Here is a 26,978-nt window from a genome sequence, read left to right as displayed (position 1 = left end):
GACTACAGAGATGCCAATTATTAATTCACTAATCAAAATTTGTGTTTAGACTGATTTGCAACTGGGTATTTTTGGTGACAGATATATGCACGTAGCAAATATCAACTCAGTCTTTGCCACTCGCAAATTTTATGTTCAAGGCTGTCAGAATTACCAACTAGGCACAAAAATGCCCATTTGTATATGCAATTTAGCACAAGTTCATTTTAAGTTGTAACTATGTACAAACTATAAAGCTGGCCCAGAATGCACCAGGGTTTTTTTTACTACGGCTGCTCTCTATGTGATTGCGAGCAGGATATGATTGCTGGCTGCTCAGCAGGGGAGGAGGAGGAGGAGAAAGGTGTGGCTATTTAGAACCAGGCTTACAATATTCCAGCAGACAAAGACAGACATCTTTGAAGAATACAGGCTAAGTAGTGCAGTGATGTAATTGACATGCTTAAACTACATCTTGAAAGCAGTAATCTGTGCAGCAGTTCTATCTCTCTCATGTGCAGGTGCTGTGCTCATTGCACCTTTTGGCCTCTGGCAGCTACCAGGGCATGATTGCTGTTTTTGGGGGGGTGTCTCAAAGTGAATTTTTTCATTTTTTACCTACGTTTGTAGATGCCATGCTCCTAAAGATCAGCAGGTACATATACTTACCCAGGAATGCTGAGAAAATGCAAGTTACAAAATTAACCTTTTGCTGGGTGACCAAATTCCCCCATGTCCTAGGGTGTGTGGATGGAACACCTGTTTCAATTTGTCCCCCAGCCCATATAGAGTATCTGTTTCGGAATAGGAAAAAACACACATTCCCTCAATATAGAAGTTGCCTCTGATACACATTGTAATGACAGATATAGGGCCTGATTTATGAAACATTAGCGCCGTCTTCGTGTTATTTTTTTACACAAAAGCAGTTCAAACGTACAAAATATAGTTATATTTTGTAAGTTTGCACCGCTTCTGCATCCAAAAATTACTCAAAGGCGGTGCTAACTTTTCATAAATCAGGCCCATAGTGTAGTGAATCCTAGTTCATTTTAAGGGGATAACAGGAGTTAGCTTAGCCTCCGGCTTGCAGACTCGTGCCCCCGTCACCTAGTGACTTTTAACCTACTTAGCTTGCTCTGTCTTAGCCCATTCCAGGGATTGTTTATATTATGTGCCGTCCCAAGCATGTCTGTTATCTATTGTTTGGGAACACACCTACTTCAGGGGTCCTTGTAGATCTGTATAAATATATTGCACTTTAGACAGATAATCAGAGGGGTTCCGACCAGAGGGCATCGCCACCATTGCTGATATAGATGCTGCAGTTGTCTTGACGCTGACCCAGTCTTCGTGTCCCTGCGGAGTCTGAGATAGAGACCTCATTCCAAGGTATCGAGGATTGGAGGCTCCTCTCATGGACATGGCTTTGGCAGATTAGGTTTAACAAATGCAGCTCTCCTTTAGGTAGGAGGTTAGGCCTTTCACATTAGGGCATTAGGGCATCTTACATCTCGTATGTCTTTCCTATGCATTGCAAGATGGTGGGGGTCTTTGTAATAATGACTCTCATCTTCACAATTCTTTTTCTTGCATTATTCATTATCCTAATCAATGCAGCCCATGCAACTTATCACAAATTGCAGTTATGTTAAATAAAATCCATTGAAACTTTACTGCATCTTTGTCATTGCCTGTGTTTGTATGAGACATGATATATCTGTGAGAAAAGGGTAATCTCTGTTTAACCACGACACTCCCTGAGATGTCTTATTCTCAAGTTCATGCGTAAAGGCTGCCACAAATCACCGTTTACTATTGTGTTTCTGGTGAGGTGCTGCTAGTGAGCCGGTAAGGTTGGGATAACAGTTGCGACTTGTAGGAAAGGCGTAGTCACCTACAAGCAAAAGTACTGTCATCCTTTAACTAGCAGTCTTACCCAGAGCAAGAGTCCAAATTACGACAATAGTGTCAAAATACCCAGGGAGTACCCTTGACTCATATGTCTTTAGGCACAGTGGAATACACAAATGCCTGAAAAGAGGGGAGTTTGATGATGGCTATTTATTAGGTAATGTGATACTGCACGGTGAATCATATGAGTGTGTTCATCAAATACAAAGTTTAGTCATGCTCACACTTATTTCTTTTGTTCCAGGTGACAGTGTGAATCCCTAAATCTGTTGGACACTGACACCATACTTAGTCCAAACAAACCAAAAGGAAGGTTGTTACAGCATCGCTCATCAATGCACCAGGGCAGTGAGTGGGTGAACATTTAGGATACTGAAATCAAGATTTTGGTGCCTCCACCACAGCGGAGGTGCACAACAGTATGCTCCTGAAACAGCCTGTAAGATTGTGGTAACGTGCCATGTTGCACAACAGAGCTACCAGGAAGGGACTACCCCTCACTGTGGAGGCCACTGATTCTGAAGCTGAGGATCCTGAACCACCTGGTGGCCCGGGAGTTCAATAGTTGCATTGCCACATTTTTTTTGGAACCTGGAGTCATAGCACCTGTACTGATCTCATTGATGAAGCAGTGGGTGACTCCAACTGCATTAATTTGTGTTTCATATCTTGCCAGAATTTATTCTTTTGGGAATCTGAGACTGGGGACTGTCATGGGTATCATCCAAACGGTACCTTATGGTTATCACAACACTCTTCAGTCAGGAACTCCAACTCATTCTTCTTTCATTTTGCTTCTGTGTGCTTCCTGCATACTTTTCAGGACTTTGAATGGCCATTGAAACTGACGATACATCTTTACATGGTCAGATTTTTGTTGGAAATGGCAGCTGCTCTCTACCTCCAGTCCACATCTGCTCAGGCTGGTTTCCATGTACTATGAGGCACTTCCTGGCTCAGAGGTAATTACCCGTGACCAAGAAGTGATTTTCCTCAATCTATGGCCACATTCACAATTTGCAACCTCAGTTGCAATTTTGGAAATCGCTAATAGCAATTTAAAAAATTGTGATGCGATTGAGTAGCGACTTGTAAATGAAGTGTTCTACTTGTACGTGCATACAAAATTATAATTTCCTATTTGCTATTCATAAAGAAACCCTATTAGAAAATCTTTAGGTTTGTAAATCTAGCCCTCAATTTTTAAAATGCCTTCACCTAACATGTACACGTGAGTGTTTTTATCTGATGGAATGACTTAAAATAAGAACCTCTTTGACATAAAGGGGCATATTTATAGTCCGTTTGCGCCGAATTTGCGTCGTTTTTTTTGTTATTTATACTTTGGCGTTAGACGCGTCTAGCGCCAAAGTATGAGGAAAGAGCGTCATTTTTTTGCGTGAACGCCTTCCTTGCGTTAATGAGATGCAAGGTAGGCGTTCCCGTCTAAAAAAATGACTGCGCCGCAAATGCGTTGTATTTATACTCCCGGGCAAAAATGACGCCCGGGAGTGGGCGGGGCAAAAAACCCCGCATTTGCGCCGGATTTTAGCGCCTGGGTCAGGGCAGGCGTTAAGGGACCTGTGGGCTCAAAATGAGCCCACAGCTGCCCTCCCATGCCCCCAGGGACCCCCCCTGCCACCCTTGCCCACCCCAGGAGGACACCCAAGGATGGAGGGACCCACCCCAGGGACATTCAGGTAAGTTCAGGTAAGTATAATTTTTCTTTTTTTAAATATTTATTTTTGGCATAGGGGGGCCTGATTTGTGCCCCCCTACATGCCTTAATGCCCAATGACCATGCCCAGGGGACAGAAGTCCCCTGGGCATGGCCATTGGGCAAGGGGGCATGACTCCTGTCTTTACTAAGACAGGAGTCATGTAAATGGCGTCTGGGCGTCGTTAAAAATGGCGCAAATCGGGTGGAGGCGATTTTTTGCGTCACCCTGACTTGCACCATTTTTAAGACGCCCTAGCGCCATTTTTCCCAACGCCGGCGCTGCCTGGTGTACGTGGTTTTTTTCCACGCACACCAGGCAGCGCCGGTCTGCTTGCGCCGGCTAATGCCATTCAATAAATACGGCGCCCGCATGGTGCTTCAGAATGGCGTTAGCCGGCGCAAAATTTTTTGACGCTAAACTGCGTTAGCGCAGTTTAGCGTCAAAAAGTATAAATACGGGCCTAAACTTCTATCTGGCGATTACTTTACATATTTCTCCACGCATCTTAAATCCAATTGTTTTCACATTAATTTAAGTTCTTGTTTGGGTCCAAAACTCATGTTTGTGTTGTAATTCCTTGGGTGACTATACATGTAAGATATGTTCATTCATGCGCGCTGAACTGCCCATTGTGGCTCACAAGCGGTTGGCACCGCTGAAGCAAAGAATGAGCTACACAAAGGAGCTGGCCTCAATTCTGTTTTAGCTCCTACGTAGAAAAGTAGAGAACTGATGTACCTAATCCCAACAGCAGATTTTCTGTGTGACCACTACTGTCGACCAATAGATGGCAGTCCTGTACTTTCACACAAAATCAAACCAGAGCCCCGTTGCCTGGATTTCTACAGTTCCAAAAAGTAAGTGTGTTGTGTTGCTCCTAGCATTCATAATACGATAGAAATGTGCGTTTTTCCATTAACATGATTAGAGTGTCGTAGAAGTGTTGTTTCTGCTTCATGCATATTTGTGATAGTACTTTATTTACAGTTTTGTTGCCTATAGAAGTTAGCGAAAAATAACTGCGGTGGGCGGGGAGAAACCCGAACGAAACAGTACAGTGGACGTAAGTAAGGAAGCTCGAATAGGGACAAAAGCATTAAAAAACAGTGGACAAAATGGTGCAATTTACTGCGTAATTTTCAACGCAATTTAAGGGAACGCTATTAGTTGTGTCACTATTTCTGGAGAGGCATTCTAAAAATATTTCAATACTTTCTGATCAGGATGGATGCCTAGAAAACGAAACAGTAGTCGTACACTAAAGAACAAATACAGCTCCTTGGACAACAGCACCCTTAACTAATAATGAAGTGGGATCAGCAAGCCAAACTATCTCACTCCATTTGCAACAGTCATATATACTAAGGAGCATACTTATCATGGTTTTGCATTGACCTTGCGCGAAGCAAAGGGGCGCAAGAGCGATGCAAAACCTAAACCAGATTTATCAAGCCACACAAGGCCACCTTGAACTTTATCGAGCGACGCAAGGACACCTTGTGTGGTCCTGAGTGGCTTGATAAATATAGAGTATCACAAGGCAGTGTGTTAGAAATTGGGTCTTTGGTTGGCAGGCAGGTTACCCCCTGTCCAAGCAAGGACCCTCACTCTAGTCAAGGTAAAGGAGAATCACCCTCAGTTAACACCCGCTCACCCACTTGGTAGCTTGGCACAAGCAGGCAGGCTTAACTTCAGAGTTCTAGGTGTACTGGGAAAAGGGAAGGTTTAGGCCTGGCAAGGGGGTACACTTGCCAAGTCGAACTGGCAGTTTAAAACTACACACACATACATTGCAGTGGCAGGTGTAAGACATGATTACAGGGCTACTAATGTGGGTGGCATAACCAGTGATACAGGCCCACCGTGCGAGGAAATTTCCAACGCAACTTCCGAGACGTGGCTTAAGAAACGACACGCTACCGGTTCCACAGCTGAAATCGACGTATTGCTTGCAGCGCGGCTGGGAGATCAACGCCTGCGGTGGGAGAAACGTGGGGCCACATCGCTAAAGGAGGCTGATAATGTTGTAACCCACATTGCCCAGTTTTGCTGATACCGTGCGGCAGGATTTTAAATGCAAACCTTGCTGGGCACGGAAACATGACGCAACGCCTGCCCGGACCCAAGTGCTGCCCGGATCAATGCATCACTCTCCTGCGGAGAGGAAAAACGACCCAACCGGAGAAGGAGAAACAATGCATGGTCTTGTTTGCGGGTGAGAAATCGATGTACCGCTTACCTTTTTTGATGCACACTCACCCGTGCTTGTTATTTTGATGCTACCCAGGTACTTTTCAAAGCTAACAGTGTTTTTACTTTTTACTACAGGATTTAAGACTCTTTTGCTTTTAAAATTAATAACTTGACTTGTGTATGTTGGAACTGCATGCTCCACTTGTATACATATATATTTAAGTAGCTTGTATGGTAGACCTAGATGCCCTCCAGATCCCCCAATTATTCTGTATTGATTATGAATGCTGGCCACAGTTTGTGGTGTCTCTCGCTGTTCCCCATCTTCCCACCTGGGTAGTTTCTATACGCAAACTAGCAATATTTCCTAATGAAGGCCAATATTATTTTTGAAGTGCTAGTTGGGACTGAAATTGAATGTGCCCTCTCTTCTGAGTTACCTTTTTCACCTTTTCGTTCTCATCTTTGAATACTGCGTGGCTTACACTTATTTTAATGTGGAGCTGATACCTTACTTTGAAATGTATGGCCTATTATTTGTGTGGGTGTTCTGGTTGTACTGATTTCAGGTTCAGCTGTCAGGTTACACTGGTGAATGTGAGTGTGGCTCACATAGTTATGCCAACCATATGAACATGCAAGATGTCTGCAGCTAAATGTGGAGGAGACCTCTTGGGAGTCAGCATCTAATTTGTAAAAACATAAATATAGAGCCCCAAACCTTTTCTTAGGGTTCCATTGTTCAATGAGAAGGTTGCCCTAACCTTCATCCTTCACTAATCTACACTTGCATATACTTGCAGGTTCTTTTCTCACCCCCTTTTCTTCCTTCATCTTTGTTTTCCAATCTTTCTTTCTCCTTTCTTCCCTTTCTGTCTGTCTATCTTCCTTTGCGTCATGGTGTGTTGGTAAAACATGAGCCTCAGTCTCCTAAAATGAGTGCATGTGCCTGTCACAGACACATTAAGTGATGGGTAGGGCTGAGTAAGCATACTTCACATAGGATAGTTTTCTCAGCTCTAGAGATCTCAGGCAGCTAAAGCAATCACATCTACATGGAAATATGGTGCATATGGAATATTATGTCTGATGAAGTAGACTGACAGCGGAGTTAGTTTGGTCAATCCTTGGGTAAAGGAAGCTTTACACTGACATAAGGCAGAGTTATTCTGTGTGTGACTTTCAAAAGCATGAGTCTTCCTCCTCCAGGAGTGTTTGCATAAATACTCATAATGCGCTCAAATGTACTCATGGTAAACCTCCTAACATATGTATGAGGTCTTAAGATCTGATCTTACTTTTTCGGATGTCACTTCCTGTACAGTCATTTATTGTGATATCACTTCCTGTAGTTCCATGTGTGATGTTACGTGGCGTGATGTAACTTGCATACTGCCTAACTTGGTTAGTCTCCTCACTTTTGTTTAAGGGCTTGTGCCCTGAATACCCTTAATGCTGAACTAACATATCAGCACAGTGTGGCCGGTATTTATACTTTTTGACCTAAACTGCGCTAACGCAGTTTAGCGTCAAAAATTTTTGCGCCGGCTAACGCCATTCTGAAGCGCCATGCGGGCGCCGTATTTATTGAATGGCGTTAGCCGGCGCAAGCAGACCGGCGCTGCCTGGTGTGCGTGGAAAAGAACCACGTACACCAGGCAGCGCCGGCGTAGGGAAAAATGGCGTTAGGGCGTCTTAAAAATGGTGCAAGTCAGGTTGACGCTAAAAAATCGCCTCCACCCGATTTGCGCCATTTTTAACGACGCCCAGATGCCATTTACATGACTCCTGTCTTAGTAAAGACAGGAGTCATGCCCCCTTGCCCAATGGCCATGCCCAGGGGACTTCTGTCCCCTGGGCATGGTCATTGGGCATTGTGGCATGTAGGGGGGCACAAATCAGGCCCCCCTATGCCACAAAAAAAATATAAAAATAAAAATATTTATACTTACCTGAACTTACCTGAATGTCCCTGGGGTGGGTCCCTCCATCCTTGGGTGTCCTCCTGGGGTGGGCAAGGGTGGCAGGGGGGGTCCCTGGGGGCATGGGAGGGCAGCTGTGGGCTCATTTTGAGCCCACAGGTCCCTTAACGCCTGCCCTGACCCAGGCGTTAAAAAGCGGCGCAAATGCGGGTTTTTTTGACCCGCCCACTCCCGGGCGTGATTTTTGCCCGGGAGTATAAATACGACGCATTTGCGTCGCAGTCATTTTTTTGGACGGGAACGCCTACCTTGCATCTCATTAACGCAAGGAAGACGTTCATGCAAAAAAATTACGCTCTTTCCTCATACTTTGGCGCTAGACGCGTCTAACGCCAAAGTATAAATATGGCGTTGGTTTTGCGCCAAATTTGCGTCGAAAAAAACGACGCTAATTCGGCGCAAACGGAGTATAAATATGCCCCTGTGTGTCCTCCACACTCCCTCTATCCGGCCTCCAGTACTCTTTTGACTAAATGATGCTGCTCTGAGGCATCATCAATGTCACACCTGAAAAGGGGGACGATCCCTACATGTGGTGTAGAAACCAAACCAAGATTAGATCTATCCAAATACATTCATAGCTCACCTGCTAGGTGTTAGGTTCAAGGAATGAGAAAAAGTCCACAATAGCAAACTGATCAGAAGTATGTCACTAGACAACAGGTTTCTATAACAGCCCCTTGCCTCCATCAGCTTACACTGGTAGTACCGCATCTTTCTACTTATTAGTTTGTCATGCAAATAATAAACGGTTTTGCAGAGTCTCATGTTCTTCCATTAGAAAATAGATGTTGATTCTGTAACACGTTAATGCCCCCAACGGATAGATGTATATTTTTTAAGAAACAAATCCTTAATTCTGAAATTATGAACTAGCAATTGACAATCAGGCGAAGTGCATACTTGGTTGTATGAATTAGGTGCCCAGCGAAGACACTCAGCCTGGGCCGGCTTTTGGGCGGTGCGAGCAGTGCGGCCGCACCAGGCGCTGACCTTAGGGGGGTGCTGTGTTTAGCAATAACCTCCGATTTAAATTGCAATTTAAATGCAACTGCTGAAAAGTTCCTCGTGAGTCCAGCCTTGAGGAAACAATTAAAATGTCAAGATACCTCTTGTGATTAACATTCCTGCTATAGAGAGAGATGGGAGTTTTGCATAGTGGCAGATTTGACTCAACATAAAGTAGCATAGTGGGTTAATAATATAGGGTTAATATGCCTGCTGCAAAAAACATATTTAAAATATGGCATACCATGGCTGTAGTTAGGGGACTAGCGTCAGAATTTTTTACACTAGTCCGGCACTTTGTGTTTTCTGCCAGGTGTTCACACATTTCCCTACTTAGTAATAGCACAATTTGAATATTTCACACTCTGTTTATGCTTTCAGATTTGTGACTGGTAGGAGAAATAGTTGCTAAAGTGCAATTATGTACGTAGTCTTTCCTATGTTAACAAAAAGTAAGTGATAGCTTTTCCATTGATTAATTGATTACAGGGAACTGGTTATTGAACAGACTCAGTAACATTACTTCAAATTAAGATGTATTTGTATATCTGTTGATAATGAATCAACCTTGCGCTTAGGATCAATTATTACAATTATACTGGGGGTGACAGTTTACATATGAATTAGGTTGAAATGTATTTAGTTATTGAAAACAAAATGAAAGCAAAACTTCCACCCAGAGTCTTTTGCAGTCTTATGTTGCCTCAAGATATTGTTGTACCAGAAAGTTAATTTTCTATATTGTGTTTTCATATTGATTGCTCACAGATGGAAAAATGAATGTTATTGATAATGACTTGCATTATTTCACCTTTAATGGTATGATTTGTGAGGTAATGAGCAATGCATTATAGTGTGTTGTAGTCTAAAAGATGCCCTGAGCTCATGCACTATAAATAGCACACTAATTAGCTATCCAGGAGCACTGTCATTTGCATGAGAAATTCAGGATACGATATTTGGCCAATCACTGTGCAGGTAAAATAAATTATCATAAGTCACACTTGTTAGTAACAGAAACAAATATGTCGTTCTGTGCCTTGTTCTTTGCAAATGGAACAGATGATGGACGGAATAGTGAACAATGCAAACACTCACCCCCAGTCAAAAAGATTTGGGTTTAATCCATCAATTTTTGTCCACAATACCACTCTAGGTTGCAATAAGCCATATACAAATCAGTCTTGACTCTTTTCCTATGGGAACAGTCCAGCCTAAACTGCCAGGCAAGGACATCCCCAGCCCATCGACAAGAATTCTGGGACTAATATCCAGTAATTATCACTCATCAGCCAGGCTGGCTTGAATGCAGTGAAGTAGTAAGCATTGGACACATCTCTGAGCATACCCTTCACACTTAGGGTGACAGAAGCAAAAGGAATAAATGATGGATGAAATGCTGAACAATGCAAACATTCTACCCAAGTCACATAGATCTGTATTTAGTCCATTGTTTTTTTTGTTTTTTTTACCTACCACACAATCCCAGTTTTGACCCAGCCATATGCAAATCAGTCTTCAACTTGCTCTCATGGAAACAGTCTAGCCTGAGCTGCCAGGCCATGTCCTGCATGGACCAGAAACAAGCATCCTGGGACCGGTTTTTGGGTATCACCCCTTATCAGCCAGCCTAAATTGCCCTTCCCCTTTGCACACCATCTCCAGTGGTAAAGGGCATAACCATACTTAGTGGGCAAAGGGAATCGTGGTTTAAAGAATGCCCTTCTCATACCACATTTATAAGCCCAGTGTGCACAGGACCGTGGCCGCTGGGTTCTGCTGACTGCAGTGCTGCACACAGAGATTAGGAAAAAGGTCCTCTCTGAATAAAGTAACTAAGACATTGCATTAGGAGCACAGGGACATGGCAGTGGTAAAAGTAATTTGCATCTTGAGCTTCGGATTCCATAGATTACTTGCACAACAATCAGAATGTTTATGAGCTAATAGGCTGTGGTTGAGAAGCAAAGCTTGAAAGTCCTAAGATATGTATACATGATGTAACAGCAAAATAAAGCCTTATGATGTAGTCGCTTAGGTGGATTTGTGCTGCCATTGATTCTAATCCCTGTTGGAAATTAACAAAAGAAGAACGTTCTTAAGATATTATCTTTCCAGTACTTCCTTTTTTCAGTAGCCCTAACAAATGTTGTACCTTCTATACATTTTGAAGATGTTGGAAGAAGTTGTCAGACAATGTGATCAATAGATCAAATTTAGTAATGGGAAGCACAAACAAATATAATGGGAAGCACAAACAAGTATGTATATCTAGTATGCTCACCGTTGATGTGCTATTGGTCCCAAAGTCTTTGCAAGTTAAATCATATTTTAATCAATCAATCAATCAAAAACATTATTCGGTTAAGAAACATAATTATAAAACTATGATCAATATAAAAATATACAAATAATACACATTAAAACATTAAAAATGCTGGTTATTGTGTCAGCACTACTTTTTAAATAAAAAACACTGCATAACAGGTTGCAAAATCCTTTAGCGTCTGCAGAAAAAGAAGGACTGGTCTACATTATCTGAAATATGGGCTTTCAACATAGGCAGGCAATATATCAAAAACTTGAACTGTGGTAAGATGTGAGGAGAAATACCATCGCAGGGACAAGCATTTGAACAATCACTCTATTACTGTCCCAATGGAAACAAAGCAGACAATGTAGGAAGCCTGTTCTGAGCCTGTTCTGAGCTCTTGTAAATTGACCAAGGTATACAGTAGATTAAAAAAGGGTGAATGATAGGAGGGATTAGTAAAAGAATACATTGCCTGTTTGTAGTCTTAGCACTTTCTCTTTCATCTTTTTTTAAAAACTTCTAGGGGGAGATTTTATACTTTTTGAAGCAAAACTGCACTAATGCAATTTTGCATCAAAAAGTTTGGCGCTGACGTGTCATTTTTTAATGCTATCCGGGCATCATATTTATACTATGACGTTGGGTGGCGCTAAAAATAGGTTAGAGTCATTTCCCCAACGTTAACAATTGCACCTTGTTGTAAGGCAAAGTTATGTTAATGGAGGAAAAATGACTCTAATCGGGTTCACGACATGTAAACATCCCAAAACGGATATGCACCATTTTTGCCTTCAATAGCATCAAAAACAGATGTTAACCAAGAAAACAGTACAGAAGAGACCCAAAATGGTGCCAGGAAGCCAGGGGAGACCCCAGGGAGACCCCATTCAACCAGGAACCAGCCAGGAGGACACAGACAAGACCCAGGGGAGGGAGAAGAAAAAGAGGAAGTGTTGTTTCAGCGAAGAGGAGGATGAAACACTGGAGAGAGAGGTGACGGAGCATCAACATCTACTCTTCGTCACCTCTCAATTGCCAGTTGGAAGGATAGAGGCAATCTGGCAGCAGATTGTGAATGAGATCAACAGTGTGGCAGAGGTCAGGAGAACTGTAACTGAGTGCAAGAAACCTTGGCATGACTGCAAGCGAAGGGCAAAGGAAAAAATGGCACTGAACAGGAAGGCAGCAACTACAAACTGGAGGTTGGATTCCAGCACCACAAGAGGAGTTGGATAAGATGAAGGAGATGGTTGCAGCCGTCATCCCGGAGAAAATCGTCACAGGAATACAAGGACAGGACAGCACAAACTACTAGGAAACACCACAAATGCAGAGTCAGTTGCATGGGGGATATATATGCTAAAATATGAAGTGCAAGAAGGGGGAGGCATATAGGACTCACACAATGTATGTCAAATGAGCTCAGGGGGACACAAAGCACACAAAGCAAGTTGCAACATACCACTGTAAGCTACACATGTACGTACGCCTTGGTAGTGCCATGCACGATGACATATACACAACCTGGACATATTTTGAACACCAGGCCTAAATACCTGTAGGATGCTGGACTGGCTTATAGTGGGTACCTAATGGTACTTACACCTTGTGCTAGGTCCAGTTTTCCCTTATTAGTAGATTAGTAGTGTTCTAGCAGCTTAGGCTGATAGAGGTAGCTATAGCAGAGCAGCTTAGGCTGAACTAGGAGACATGCAAAGCTCCTACTATACCACTTATATCATATAGCACTATATCATAAGAATCACAATACTCAGAGTTACTAAAAATAAAGGTACTTTATTTTAGTGACAATGTGCCAAAAATATCTCAGAGGATATACTCCCTTAGGAGGTAAGGAAAATACACAAAATATATGCACAAACCAAAATCAGGCAAGTAAACAGTTAGAAAAGTAGTGCAAACACTGCAGAATACAATAGGATGCAACAGGCCTAGGGGCGACCCAAACCATATACTAAGAAAGTGGAATGCGAACCACTTAGGGACCCCAGGCCTAGTGTAGTGTGTAGAGGGTCGCTGGGAGTGTAAGAAAACACTAAGGCCCATACTTATACTTTTTTAGCGCCGCATTTGCATCATTTTTTGATGCAAAAGCGGCGCAAACTTACAAAATACAGTTGCATTTTGTAAGTTTGCACCGCTTTTGCGTCAAAAAGTGGTGCAAATGCAGGGCTAAAAATGTATAAATATGGGCCAAAGGGTGTCAAAGATACCCCACCCCAAGACCCTAAAAAGTAGGAGTAAAGTTACCCTACTTCCCCAGAAACAAACTAAAGTCGTGATAGGAGATTCTGCAAAGACAACAACTGACTGCAAAGCACTGAAGACGGATTCCTGGACCTGAGGACCTGCAAAGGAAGGGGGCCAAGTCCAAAAGTCACAAAAGTGTCCAGGGTTGGCAGGAGCCCACTGAACCCCGGATGAAGGTGCAAAATGGCTGCCTCTGGGTGGAAGAAGCTGAAGATTCTACAACAACGGAAGATTCCAGGAACATCTCCTTTGCATAGAAGATAGCTCATGGTGTGCTGGAGGATGCAGAGTTGTTTCCATGCAGAAAGACTGCAAACAAGCCTTGCTAGCTGCAAAGGTCACGGTTGAAGAAAATGGGTGCTGCCTGGGCCCAGGAAGGACCAGGAGGTCGTCCCTTGGAGGAGGAGGCAGAGGGGGTGCTCAGCAAGACACAGAGCCGGTGCAGATGCATCCAGCATCCACAGAAGCACTTGAACAGGCGTTCAAGAAATCTGAGCACTGCGGTCATCTCAACACTACAAAGGAGGGTCCCACGAAGCCAGTGGAGTTGAACAATGCAGGACGGAGTGCTAGGGAGCTGGGCTATGCTGTGCATGAAGGATTCCTTGCAAAAGTGCACAGAAGCCCTAGCAGCTGCAATTCACGCAGTACACAGGATTACTGTCTGGTGTGGGGAGGCAAGGACTTACCTCCACCAAATTTGAACAGAAGGACCACTGGACTGTCGGGGTCACTTGAATCTAGTTCCTGTGTTCCAGGGACTATGCTAATCGAGATGAGAGGGTACCCAGAGGAACGGTGATGCAGAAGTTTGGTGCCTGCGTTAGCAGGGGGAAGTTTCCGTCGACACAAGGGAGATTCCTTCTTGTCTTCCAGTGCAGGGTGGAGGCAGACAGCCCTCAGAGCATGCACCACCAGTAAACAGTCAAGAAACCCGGCAGGATGAGGCGTGACAATGTTGCTGGTAGTCTTCTTGCTACTTTGTTGCGGTTTTGCAGGCGCCCTGGAGCAGTCAGCGGTCGATCCTTGGCAGAAGTTGAAGAGGGAGATGCAGAGGAACTCTGGTGAGCTCTTGCATTCGTTATCTGACAGGAAACCCACAGGAGAGACCCTAAATAGCCCTCAGAGGAGGATTGGCCACCTAAGCAGGTTAGCACCTATCAGGAGTCGTCTCTGACGTCACCTGCTGGCACTGGCCACTCAGATGCCTCCTTTGTGCCCGCACACCTCTGCATTCAAGATGGCAGAGGTCTGGGACACACTGGAGGAGCTCTGAGCACCACCCCAGGGGTGGTGATGGACAGGGGAGTGGTCACTCCCCTTTCCTTTGTCCAGTTTCGCACCAGAGCAGGGGGTTGGGGATCCCTGAACCTGTGTAGACTAGTTTATGCAAGGAGGGCACCATCTGTGCCCTTCAAAGCATTCCCAGATGCCAGGAGAAGCTACTCCTCTCAGGCCCTTAACACCTATTTCCAAAGGGAGAGGGTATAACACCCTCTCTCAGAGAAAATCCTTTGTTCTGCCTTCCTGGGACTGGGCTGCCCAGACCCCAGGAGGGCAGAAGCCTGTCTGTGGGTTGGCAGCAGCGGTAGCTGCAGTGAAAACCCCAGAGAGCTAGTTTGGCAGTACCCGGGGTCCATGCTGGAGCCCCGGGGATGCAAGGAGTTTGGAACCCCAATACCAGATTTGGCATGGGGGACAATTCCATGATCTTAGACATCTTACATGGCCATGTTCAGAGTTACCATTGTGAAGCTACATATAGGTACTGACCTATATGTAGTGTACGCATGTAATGGTGTCCCCGCACTCCCAAAGTCCGGGGAAATTGCCCTGAACTATTTGGGGGCACCTTGGCTAGTGCCAGGGTGCCTTCACACTTAGTAACTTTGCACCTAACCATCACTAAGTGAGGGTTAGACATATAGGTGACTTATAAGTTACTTAAGTGCAGTGTAAAATGGCTGTGAAATAACATGGACGTTATTTCACTCAGGCTGCAGTGGCAGTCCTGTGTAAGAATTGTCTGAGCTCCCTATGGGTGGCAAAAGAAATGCTGCAGCCCAAAGGGATTTGTTGGAACCCCAATGCCCTGGGTATCTAGTATCATATACTAGGGAATTATAAGGGTGTTCCAGTGTGCCAATCAGAATTGATAAAAATGGTCACTAGCCTGCAGTGACAATTTTAAAAGCAGAGAGAGCATAAAAACTGAGGTTCTGGTTAGCAGAGCCTCAGTGATACCGTTAGACACCACACAGAGAACACATTTAGGCCGCACACTATGAGCAGTGGGGTCCTGGCTAGCAAGATCCCAGTGAGACAGGCAAAAACAAACTGTCACACAAGTAAAAATGGGGGTAATATGCCAGGCAAGATGGTACTTTCCTACAATACCCCCATGTATATGTGCAGCACATGGGATGAATAGCATGTATAATCACTGTGCCACTGATTGTGACAGCACAATATCCCTTGCATGTAGACACATCAACACCACTAACACGACCAAGACCTCAGAGACCAGGTAGTCAGTCAACACCATTCCTGAGGTTACTTCATAGTGATGTAGTAACACATCACAACTGCCTTGCCTCATTGCCCAAATGCATATGTGCTGCATCTCACAGCACACAAGTCATTGCAACTGTCCCAACAGTACCCAGGCATGTGCCGGTAGCACCGCCACAGCGCACATAGACAACACATTCACATGAGGCAGCCATCCCTTCATCATGCAGTCAGGGTTTCCCCTGGGTGCATGGAACAATGAACTGAACAGGCGCTGGGGGAATAGCAGGCTGGATCTGTATCATTGGTAACATGCCACCACCCAGACCAACTAAACTGAAGTAGTGTAGAACCATACATCTTGTTGATGAACTGAAATGTGCCACTACAGAAAATATCTACCACAGATAGCAAACAGTAGGTCACAACAGACACAGGCTGAGACCACAACTACTCTGACACATCCATTTCAGACACATGGGCATGGGTAAATAAACACACACATTTAACACATGGAGTATGACTATGAACATAATGGCGGATACTTCCACATCAACGGGTGGGAGATTGTGCATGGGCAAGCCCAGTGTTGGTAAGACTGCCAGTGCAGTGTACCCTTTGCTCTTGGCAATATGAGTCACACGTTGCGATGGGGACTCAACATCTGTCTGCTCATGGAAGCTCTGTGGAGCACTCAGTAAACATTGTTGATGGATAAAATAGAGTCAGTGCCAGTTGTGTGCTGCATTGGGTGTTACAGGACACGCTGCACTCAGCTCTGCAAATCAGGCAGTGAAAAGGGGAAAAGGACCAGGTTATGGGACCCGCTACACTGCCCATGCCAAGCGCATGGGCTGTGCATGGGCACACAGGGCCACACCACATCACCAACAACCATTTCATGGTGGTTACAGTGCCATGCAAATGCTGGTGGAAATATGGAAACAGACCTGGAGGGTAATGTTGAATGTAACACGTCTGGTGTCACAGGACAGATGCCATAGCCAGTCTGTAAGCTGCTGGAAACCTGCCATGTCCAGGCCACTGGCCCATGGGGCATTCCACATTGACAACAGTTGCCACTACCTCCTGTGCTGTTGGGGCCAGTCAAATACACAATGGCAGTCAAGTGCCCATTGGACTGATTCACATGAAATGATGGACCAGTATGACTACCTGCAGAATCACCTCTAACTTGCTTCAGGCCCTGATCTAAGTACAACTCCTGTTAAATGGCTATGTCCATAGACTCATTTACCATCAGACACTGTCACATACAGAATGATGTACACCGCAGAAATTTCATACCCATACTGCCATCCATGGGTTCAACCCTGTGCTTGTGTCAAATGAGCTGTACTGTCACCATGCTGCACTCATGTATCATAGTGCAAGGAGGGCTGCATTGAGGGGGAGGACATAGGTGTTTAGTAAGGCAAACACACCTACACAGGCAGGAGATGAAACTGAACTCTGCCAGGTCCCCGAGTCCCATGTAATGTAGCACACAAACACAAACAACAACATGAGGAGCCATTAATGGCAACAAGAGCATAGTATCTTGGCAATGCCATCCCTGGTGTGGTTCAGGCTCTCAGCACAGCATGGGTGTATGTGAAACATGTAAGACTGTGACAGGTGAAAATTGCCATTTGTGGTGCTAAGGCATGAGCACAGCAACACCCTTTGCAAGGTCTTGCCATGCAAATGCATGCAAAGGGAGGGAAGAACATGAAAAGATAGCATCAAGCCACCAAAAGGACAGACAACACACGTAGAAGATATGAAACAGCCAAATGTGACAACTGGGATTCCATTCATGTGACATGCAGGTGGGACATAGGGCTGTAGACTGCAGCTATGATGTACAGGAACAATCCTTTGGAACTAAGGGGCGCATCATAGTACCCTAGCGCTACACGAGTGTCACGCTAAACACTGCGCCATATTAACAAGGTGGTGTTTAGCCACTTTTGGTGGCTTAATGTCATCTTGTAAATTTGGTCCCTTCCTGACCATCACTGTGCATGGAAGGTGACGCAATGGGTGTTGCTGTGGGTGTGTCAATTTCAAGCAGCACCAGAATTCATATGACAGCCCCAGGGGTGGCATTAGCAGGGTGCAACGAGGAGGAATACATTTATACCTCCTCGTGTTTTGCTTTGCCAATGTGTGCTGCATTCTGCAGCATGCATAGAAAGAGCAAAATGCCACCAATTATTGTTTCTGTGCATGAAGGTGTCCCTTCCTGCACATAAATAATCATTTGTAAATGACACTTTGGCTCTTCTGTGTGTGCTGCATTGTACAGCTCTCACAGAAGTGCCAAAGCACCATTACTGATTGTTAATCTGCAGGTAGGGACACCTTCATGCACCTAAGCAATCATACCCCTCAACGCATACATCCTTGCACAGTGGTGCAAGGATGCCTGCATTGGCGCTGGCAGCTGAATTTTGCACCAGCGCGGGGGACAACACAGGGGTGCACCGTATTCACTTACATACGCCGCATCCTTGTGTTACCAAAGTGACGCAGCGCGGTACTGCCAATTTTTGCACAGCACTGCGCTGCACCACTTTTACATAAATATGGCCCTAATATCACAATGAGCCTCAAATATCAAGTCAGTTACGTGACATGTCAACTGCCACAACACAGACAGACTGATTTTACACCATCTCATTGCAAAGGATGATGGCTCTCCTGCGGATCTACCTGTCCTGGAGTACCCTGATGACCAGGATGACCAGCTGGCAACTATCAGCCAAGAGACCCTTCAAGAAGTACTTGCAAACCTTCAGACACCACCCCCAGTCACAAGGAGGAGTATTGATGTAACGGACATCCCACAGGCCCCACTTAGCACCCCAATAGTATGACCGACAAGCACCGACACAGCTGAGGACTCCGAGGACCCAGGCACCAGCTTTGAGAGGACAGTGGTAGGAGTCCAGTGGGAGCTAGCCGAGGAGGTACGGGTGGGGATGCAAACTATGGCAGCCAGCCTTGAGGGGATGCAGACGTGCATGGTTACAGCAACAGAACACACTGCAGCCAACCGACGCACACACTCCCCAATGTGTGGAGTCTAGGAGTGTCTGAGGGGCATTGCTGCTGCCATGAGGGAGAGGCTATAGCAACTGCCCTCCCAAACTGGCATCAGCTTGCTTGAGGACAAGGTGAACTCCTTGCACTGGGAAATTGTCTCCCTCAGGGCAGACATGGCTGCCTACCACAGGGATGTTGCCGCTATCCTTAAAAATCAGCAGCTCCTCCTTGCTGCAGTGATGCCACATGAAGTCCCACAGATGGCAGCTGCCGGGAATTGGGAATCCACATCTCTAACCACTGAAGTGTGTGTTGCTTCCTCTACCTCCCCACTACCACCATCAAGGGTAGAGGAGGCACCACACACATCGGAGGATGAAGATGTGGAACAGATCGTCTTCACCCGTAGGAGTTCCCGGTAGCACCAGGCCATGCCACATGGGCAGTGTTTTCCTTTGTCCTGTGTTTGACTTCATGCCAGTGTTAGCACTGTTGCAGATATGCACTCTTCTTCAACACACTGTTGACCTTTCTGCTATGGACTGCAATTGTCTCTAACTTTTCAATTGGTAATTTATGTTTCCCTACACTGAAAGACACTTTACCCAAACATGTCCCATGACATGTCTCTCAACCCTGGACTTGTGTTATGCCACAATTGGATGGATTCCACTAATGAAGACACAGACCTGGACATTGTAAACGTTGCACTATAACACTTGTTATTAAACACCACATACACAACCAGCATGTTTTGTGTGTTGTGACACATCTACTATGCCTAGGAATTATGATGTGTGTAACATGTCTCAAGTCACAGAGGGCCTGATTACAACTTTGGAGGAGGTGTTAATCCGTCCCAAAAGTGACGGTAAAGTGACGGATATACCACCAGCCGTATTACGAGTCCATTATATCCTATGGAACTCGTAATACGGCTGGTGGTATATCCGTCACATTTGGGACGGATTAACACCTCCTCCAAAGTTATAATCAGGCCCAGAGTGTCAGTACAAGAGTGCATGAATACGCGGGCACATATTTATGCACATGGTACCTACATGATGAACGTCAATGCTTGTCTCATCCCCTACAAGCAATTCACTGAGTATGTAAAACATGTTGAACACATGTATGCTACACCTACTACATATGGCAGGAATGGCTTTGAAACAGTTCTCGGGCAATATGGTCAGCTGGGAGTACCAGTAGAACACATTGGTGTTATACAGAGGGACTCAAGCTCATCTGTAATTGCCACTGGTCAGTTTAGCAGGATAGGAATGAAACATAGGCTGCTGTCAAATGTCCCACAGTGCCCAAGATTCTGACACAAAACCCATACAATGACAGCTAAATTACCACACCTACCAGTCCTATACATGGTCAACATAGTCACCTTAAGTGGTGGGTGCACTGGATGGCAGATGTACAGACAAGTAGATGTGTTGTAGCTGCCAATGTAACAGCTCAGTTGTAAGAAGGTAATGAACATGTCAAGAGAAGGATCTGGAGGCAGGATGGAATCCCTAGGACAACACACAGTTTTCACTATACACCCATGGGAAGACCCTGAGACCCAAGCATATGACACATAAAGTAAGGGAGTACCCAACATATTTTTTATCAGATTTTAACAAAACTAAAAAGAATTAAGAACAGCTATCCTAACCTAACCTAACCTATCATAACTATACATAACCAACAACAGACCCTAACTTCTCTAAGTTACAATTACCTAACACATTTAACGACACACATTGGCCCCACCACCATGTTATATCGCAAGACACATGCAGGGCAACATATACTAAACTACACATGTACTACATATTATTAAACAAATATATATTTTCTTGGTATTTCTATTTTTTTTATTTTGTTTATTTCTTAGTTTTTTTTTATAACACATAAAAGCCCCAACATCGCCCCCCAAACATATTAAAATGTAAAAAGTAGAAAACCCACCCGCCAAACCTATTTATCCTAACTAAACCACTAACCTACAACTAACCCCTAATACCCACTAAAAAACATTAAAACAAATAAGGAGGGAGGGGATTGAACTGGGGATGAGAGACATTTTTGCATTCACAGGTTGGCCCTCTTGAGTTTACGCTTTATGAATTTTGATCTTTTAGTGTTCTTCTCAACCTTCTTCTCAATTGAGTCCAACTTCTTCAAGACCTGTGTTACATCCCTCAGTAGTTCCCTGATGGCACTCATGTCCATGGCAGCAGGTGTGTTTGGCTATGGCACAACTGGGGCAATTGTGATGGTGGCCTCTGTGGCCCCCTGGACAGCTGTGGTGCTTGGTCTTCCATATGTCTGCAGTGTGAGTCCCCCTTGGATGAATCCCCGCCACTCACCACTGGATCGATCCGTGAAATAGTGGCGTGCCATCCTCCTGAACAAAGATTCCACTGCCAGTATATGCCGATACTGGACTTCCCTTTTCTGAAAGGCAATCAGTTCCTCGTTGTTCATGTTGGCAGCTGTTAAAATGAGACAGGCAACCATCAGTGTCAGCATTGTGTGGAGTATGTACAGATTATTATCTGACACTCTAAATCGAATTAAACATGCACTCCAACTCACATTTAGCATAACACAATGGCCCTTATAGTTAACACGACAACGCTGCCTTAGCATCATTTCCTTGACACCATAGCCAACCACAAAAAGATTAGGAAACAAACACATTTAGATGTGAATAGATTTTGTGACATGTGTAACAATGCAAAGGGGGCATCAACTTCACATAGATCAGGGCCACTATTCCTCATCATCTGTGTAAAATGTCGACCATACATTACCACTAACTTCAATCTGATATTGGGAGTATGGGATGCAGTTGGTAACCATAAGGGGTCAGTGTTGATAGAAACACATGCAGCCATGATCAAAATGACTGTCACCTACACTGTGAGCATCACATCCACCTACAAATGTGTTGATTCCTTCCCCTGTTTCTCAGGGGGGATGGCCAAGCAATTCATCATCTCAACTGCCCACCCAGTCCTACATGTATTTTACAATACAGGGATGTACCAATTTGTGTACAAAATGGTGCATCACTGTGTTGTGAGAATGACGGTCTGTCCTACTGCCAATATTTTCACAGTTGTGCATATCTAAGGCACATTTGGGCCTACATGTGGATTGTCATCACCTTGTTATCACGATGCTGCCCATTGAGCACCACACGCCTCACAAAATATGACTCTGCACATGTATGGAGAACCCTCAAATGTGACACAGTGTCACCATCCAGCCTACTTTGATATCTGATCATTTGACAGCTCATCACCTCTAGCATTGGGTTCAGCACACATGACTCACTTACACAAAAGCCTTAATCAATACCCAGGACAGACATAATCACACTTTCTGGATACATCTGAGTCCTCAAATCTTGCCACTTCACCCATGGTGTAGGGAGCAGGTCCACCTGAAGGATATGGATGGAAAACCATGGTTAGTATCATATCACAGTGACTATTAGTGGACAACATATTACAATGTGTACTATTTCAGAGGAGTGAGCTAATTATCCAGGTTGAGGACAGTGCAACAGACACACCACTGCAAACTCACAATTAGACTGAGTCAGAGCCACACATCTGCACTCTTACACTGGGCCTGAGACTCATGCAGTGCTACACCCTGCAACAACCATATGTGTCTAATCAGTAGAAGATGGAACTCCATGGAATGAGGGGGAGTTGAGTGGCAGCTACATGACACTACCCTGGTGCTCTGCAAGACAACTGACTCAAGTATTCTGGCTTGTCCTGCAAGACACACAGAGGCACTTTGTGACGGACCAGCAGCTCAATTTTTAGTCTGCAATTTTCATGCATTGAATAATCCATGACTGATGTGTCACAGTTGTCTGATGGTATAAAATGCCCCATTGCCAGTGCCCCCTAAGGCAGGTATGCCCCCTTTGCAAATATAATGGCAGGGATGATATATGTGAAATTATGACAATGTAGCACAATACATGGCTTGCCCTAATTTGTAATCACAATCCTATTACATTTGTTATGCTTGCGGTGTCTTAGCCTATCCTACATGACACAATGCTGGGGCACAGATGTTGCCATGGCCCATGATATGTGTGACTTAGTGATGGTTGTGCATGACTCACCTAACATCTGACTTGCATTGGTAAAATGGTAGGATATGTGAACCCCATGTCTATAATGGTACAGTAACACTCAAACTGGTTGCATGCAACCTGTCCACAAGCATTGCATGCAGCACGCCAACACATCTGCTACTGTCATTCAAGTGTGGTGAACTGTAATTAGTTAGCCAATGGGAGACTCACCATCAGGGCCACCGACGACCACACCAGGTTGGTCTAGCAGATCCTGCTCCCTGGCCACCAGATCTGCCCAGCACTATTCCAGCTGGTGGTCGTTGCGGCTGCTGCAGTATACCCTCTTCAGGTGGTGGTGCACCTTGCCCCACTGCAGCTGCCTCGCCTCCATCCGGTAGCCCTGTATGACACAGCCCCTCTATTTCCAACATTAATGGGAGGTAGTGGGCTACCAGCCACACAAAGCCCCCCAGCTCCTTCTCCTCCTAGTCTGCCTCTCTCTACCTGACATATCAATGGGGTACAGGTAACAAAAAAATAAAGATTGTAATAAATAAATAAGTAAAGGAAGCTTAATGCCCAAAAATAACATTTCCAACTAACCCAACTTAACAACTAACCCGGACAGACACCCCACAGTACAGATACAAGGAAAAATACAAATAACACACAAAATCACTAACACTGGGACACAGTACAGTAAAATACTACAGAAAACACAACAGGAGGGACACCACAAGATACAAAATGGAGCAATAACACAACACCAACTCCAAGACACAACCACAGTCAAAAGAGACATTGACTGTAAAGAGAAAGTGAAAGTACACCCACTGTACAATGCCTGTAAACAGAAATTACTATTACATCACTTCTTGTCCCTGTGCATCACGTTTTCTGTAATGTGCGTATTTATTTAATGCATCTGATATTTGTGTGAGTACTTTGCATACATTATGCTGGGCGCAGGCATAATGTAGCGCAAAGGGTTACAGGCTGGCACAATGCATGTATTGCACCACCCTGTAAATACGATGTGGGGATTTTGGCCTCGTTGGGCCACATTAACGTCAGAATAAATTATGTTAAGGTGGCGCTAGGGGCTTATAAATATGCCACTAAAAGGGTTGGGCTGCAGTGTGGCATTTTGTGTATAGACACATGTGGTAGTCCACACAACAATGTGATTTGGGTGTGATTGGTCTGTTACACCAATGTGTGTGTTACAGAATCAACAGCATGCAAATGTAGTCACGTCATGCATATGCATGTATGTGTGACAATAGTGTATCTATATGTATGGCAGACAGTACAATGCAAGAGTAATTGTATGTGACTGTGAACTGTGTTCACTTATGTGCTGTGTGTGGTTTTCTTACGGAGCATCACATTTCAGATGACATACACAACTTGGCCATTGTTGATGGTGTCGGATGAATGCTATCTAGCTAATGTTACCCGACAACTGTCTCTAAATGTTGATCTTGCGTATATGGTCACTTGTGTGTGGACTACACATATGTCTGACATGTGTACATATTTGGTACATACTGTGATTGACACACTTTGCTTACATTCCAACCAAATCATGTATTGAACACAATAGTCAGTGAACTGGCAGCCTTAGCTGCATATGTTGTCATCCATTCTGATGTGCATTCCACAGACGTGTCCATCTAAAATGTGAGGTCCTGTACCCTGTGACAGGACTGGGCCCCATGGCAGTGGCAGGACTGATTTCCATGGATGTACTGGGCAGGCTCCATTTCTCCCATTGCTTATCATACCTGACCTAATCATGATGACCGTTGTCACCAATGATGTCTCCCCCTTGTCACACATGTTCCATGCAGCCATTGCAACTCTCACACTGAGTTGTGTCAGTGGTCTCTTCAAACATAACAGTCTCACCATGAATTGACATCCACTGCCTTGTGTGTCAAATGCAGTAAAACTGTGCCTCCATATTCCATTAACCTCCTGATCTGTGTCCCGGTTTCAGATCACGGGATCCTCTACATCAGCTTAAATCTCCCATGCCCTATTCATTCATGTCCTGACCTTTTGTCACCTCCTTTTCAGACAGTGAGGAATGAGAGGACCTACCTGATATATCCAACACAATGACCAACCTCCATCAAATATTCCACACAGGAATTACATCAGCAAGAAAGCAGTACTTTCCCACTTCACCAAGTCACATGCCCAGCTCTCGAGCTCTGATTTAATGGCTCCTTCTATTCTTTTTCTTTATCAAGCTACAAGGAGCATTCTCACCAGATCATATGAAGATATTGGTGTTCGATAATAAGAACAGCAAGAGTTAGAGTTTGTAAATCACTGGTAAACTCGAAGAGGTATATGCATCTACACCTCACGCACCTTTCATCCTGTTAGGTGCATCCTTAGCACATCACCATGTCACATGCCGAAGATAGCTCACTCTTTTACACCAAAAATCCAAAACAATGGCATCCCACTACCACAATCAAACAGTCTCCATAAACTCTTACTTATCATTACCACAAGTAAATTCACAAAAATTAGTTCATGCTCCTCAGTGATCACTCAGCAGTCCTCAGAAATCTGATGAAGATGTCGGAGCACATCAAATAAACCCAATGCAATTGTCCTAACAGAAACCCAGAAAACCACCCACATAGTTGATGTCCTTATTATTCATGGCTACAATGCACAAAACAACATGATATCAAGCAATCATGATCCAACTTAGTCAGTCGCCTCCTTTGAGGTCCTGTGCTGCCAGTTCACTCTGATTGAAAAACTACACATCTCACATCACTGCATCTAACAACAGCCCAAATCTAACGATGTATTTTATCATAAATTAGACAATCAAATTAGACAGACTTCCACCAGGACCACAATCTGCCATCTATCTTTGCAACTTTAACTATAACCTCCCAGGCAATACATCCAGATCAGAAATAAATAATTCATTTCTTGACCTTAAGACAAAAGCAAATATGACCGACCATATCACACAACTATCCAACATCATCTATTGTCACCTTCTTCTATAGCCTTTGAGTGGACAGGTAATTCAAATGTCACTATTGATTTATCCTGCCCCACTCTAAACTATCAATGAAAGAGCAAGAGAACAAGAAAAGTGACTAGTGACAAATGAGAAGGGACAACCAGCAAAGTGACAAATGGGATGGGGCAACCAGCAAGAGAAGAAGGCACTATAGCGCCATGTTGTAGATTATCTTCCAAATATTGCTTACTAACCACCTTCTCTGGCTCAGGCAAGGAGTAAATTCTCCTGAATGGTTTTGGTTGGTTCTAAACAGTTGTTATGACATAGTCAAATTCACTATGGGGAAAAAAGAGAAAAATCTATGTTTTTTTCAGAATGCATCTACAAAGATACCATAACACACGGTGCATAGTTAAGATGATGGCTGAAGAATCATTTTCTTCATTGTTCTCCTCTCTCTGTGAACAGTAGCCTGTAGCAAAGTGATATGTTTTATAACAGTCCTTGTTGAAAAACATTCCACAAGCTGCAGAGTTCAATAAGGTGGCATTTGCTCTTTTTGACATGTCAGAAAATTAGAATTTGACTGAAACCAGGAGTAGTTATAAAATAGCTAGTCCCTCCTACTGTCTTCTTTCATTCTCAGTTTGGGAAAGAGGACCCCTGGCTGTAACAATCTGCATGGAGTCCTCTGTGCAATTAGGAACTTAGTAAATCACATGAAGAGAATGTCTAAGAAGAAAGACTCAAGTTCACAGTCAAGAGCCATCTCCTTTGGCTTTTGGTTTTCTAACTTTATCTCAGATCATCAAAGCCAATTCAATCAGCTCTGACAGACTCTTAACATGTGAAGATCTTCTCAACTCATCTTTTATTCTTCTTTTAGTCCTTGACAAAACAGGTTGATAAGTGTTATCTCAAC

The sequence above is a fragment of the Pleurodeles waltl genome, chromosome 2_1 (assembly GCF_031143425.1).
Source record: "Pleurodeles waltl isolate 20211129_DDA chromosome 2_1, aPleWal1.hap1.20221129, whole genome shotgun sequence".
Taxonomy (NCBI): domain Eukaryota; kingdom Metazoa; phylum Chordata; class Amphibia; order Caudata; family Salamandridae; genus Pleurodeles; species Pleurodeles waltl.
This window is presented reverse-complemented; position numbering follows the sequence as displayed.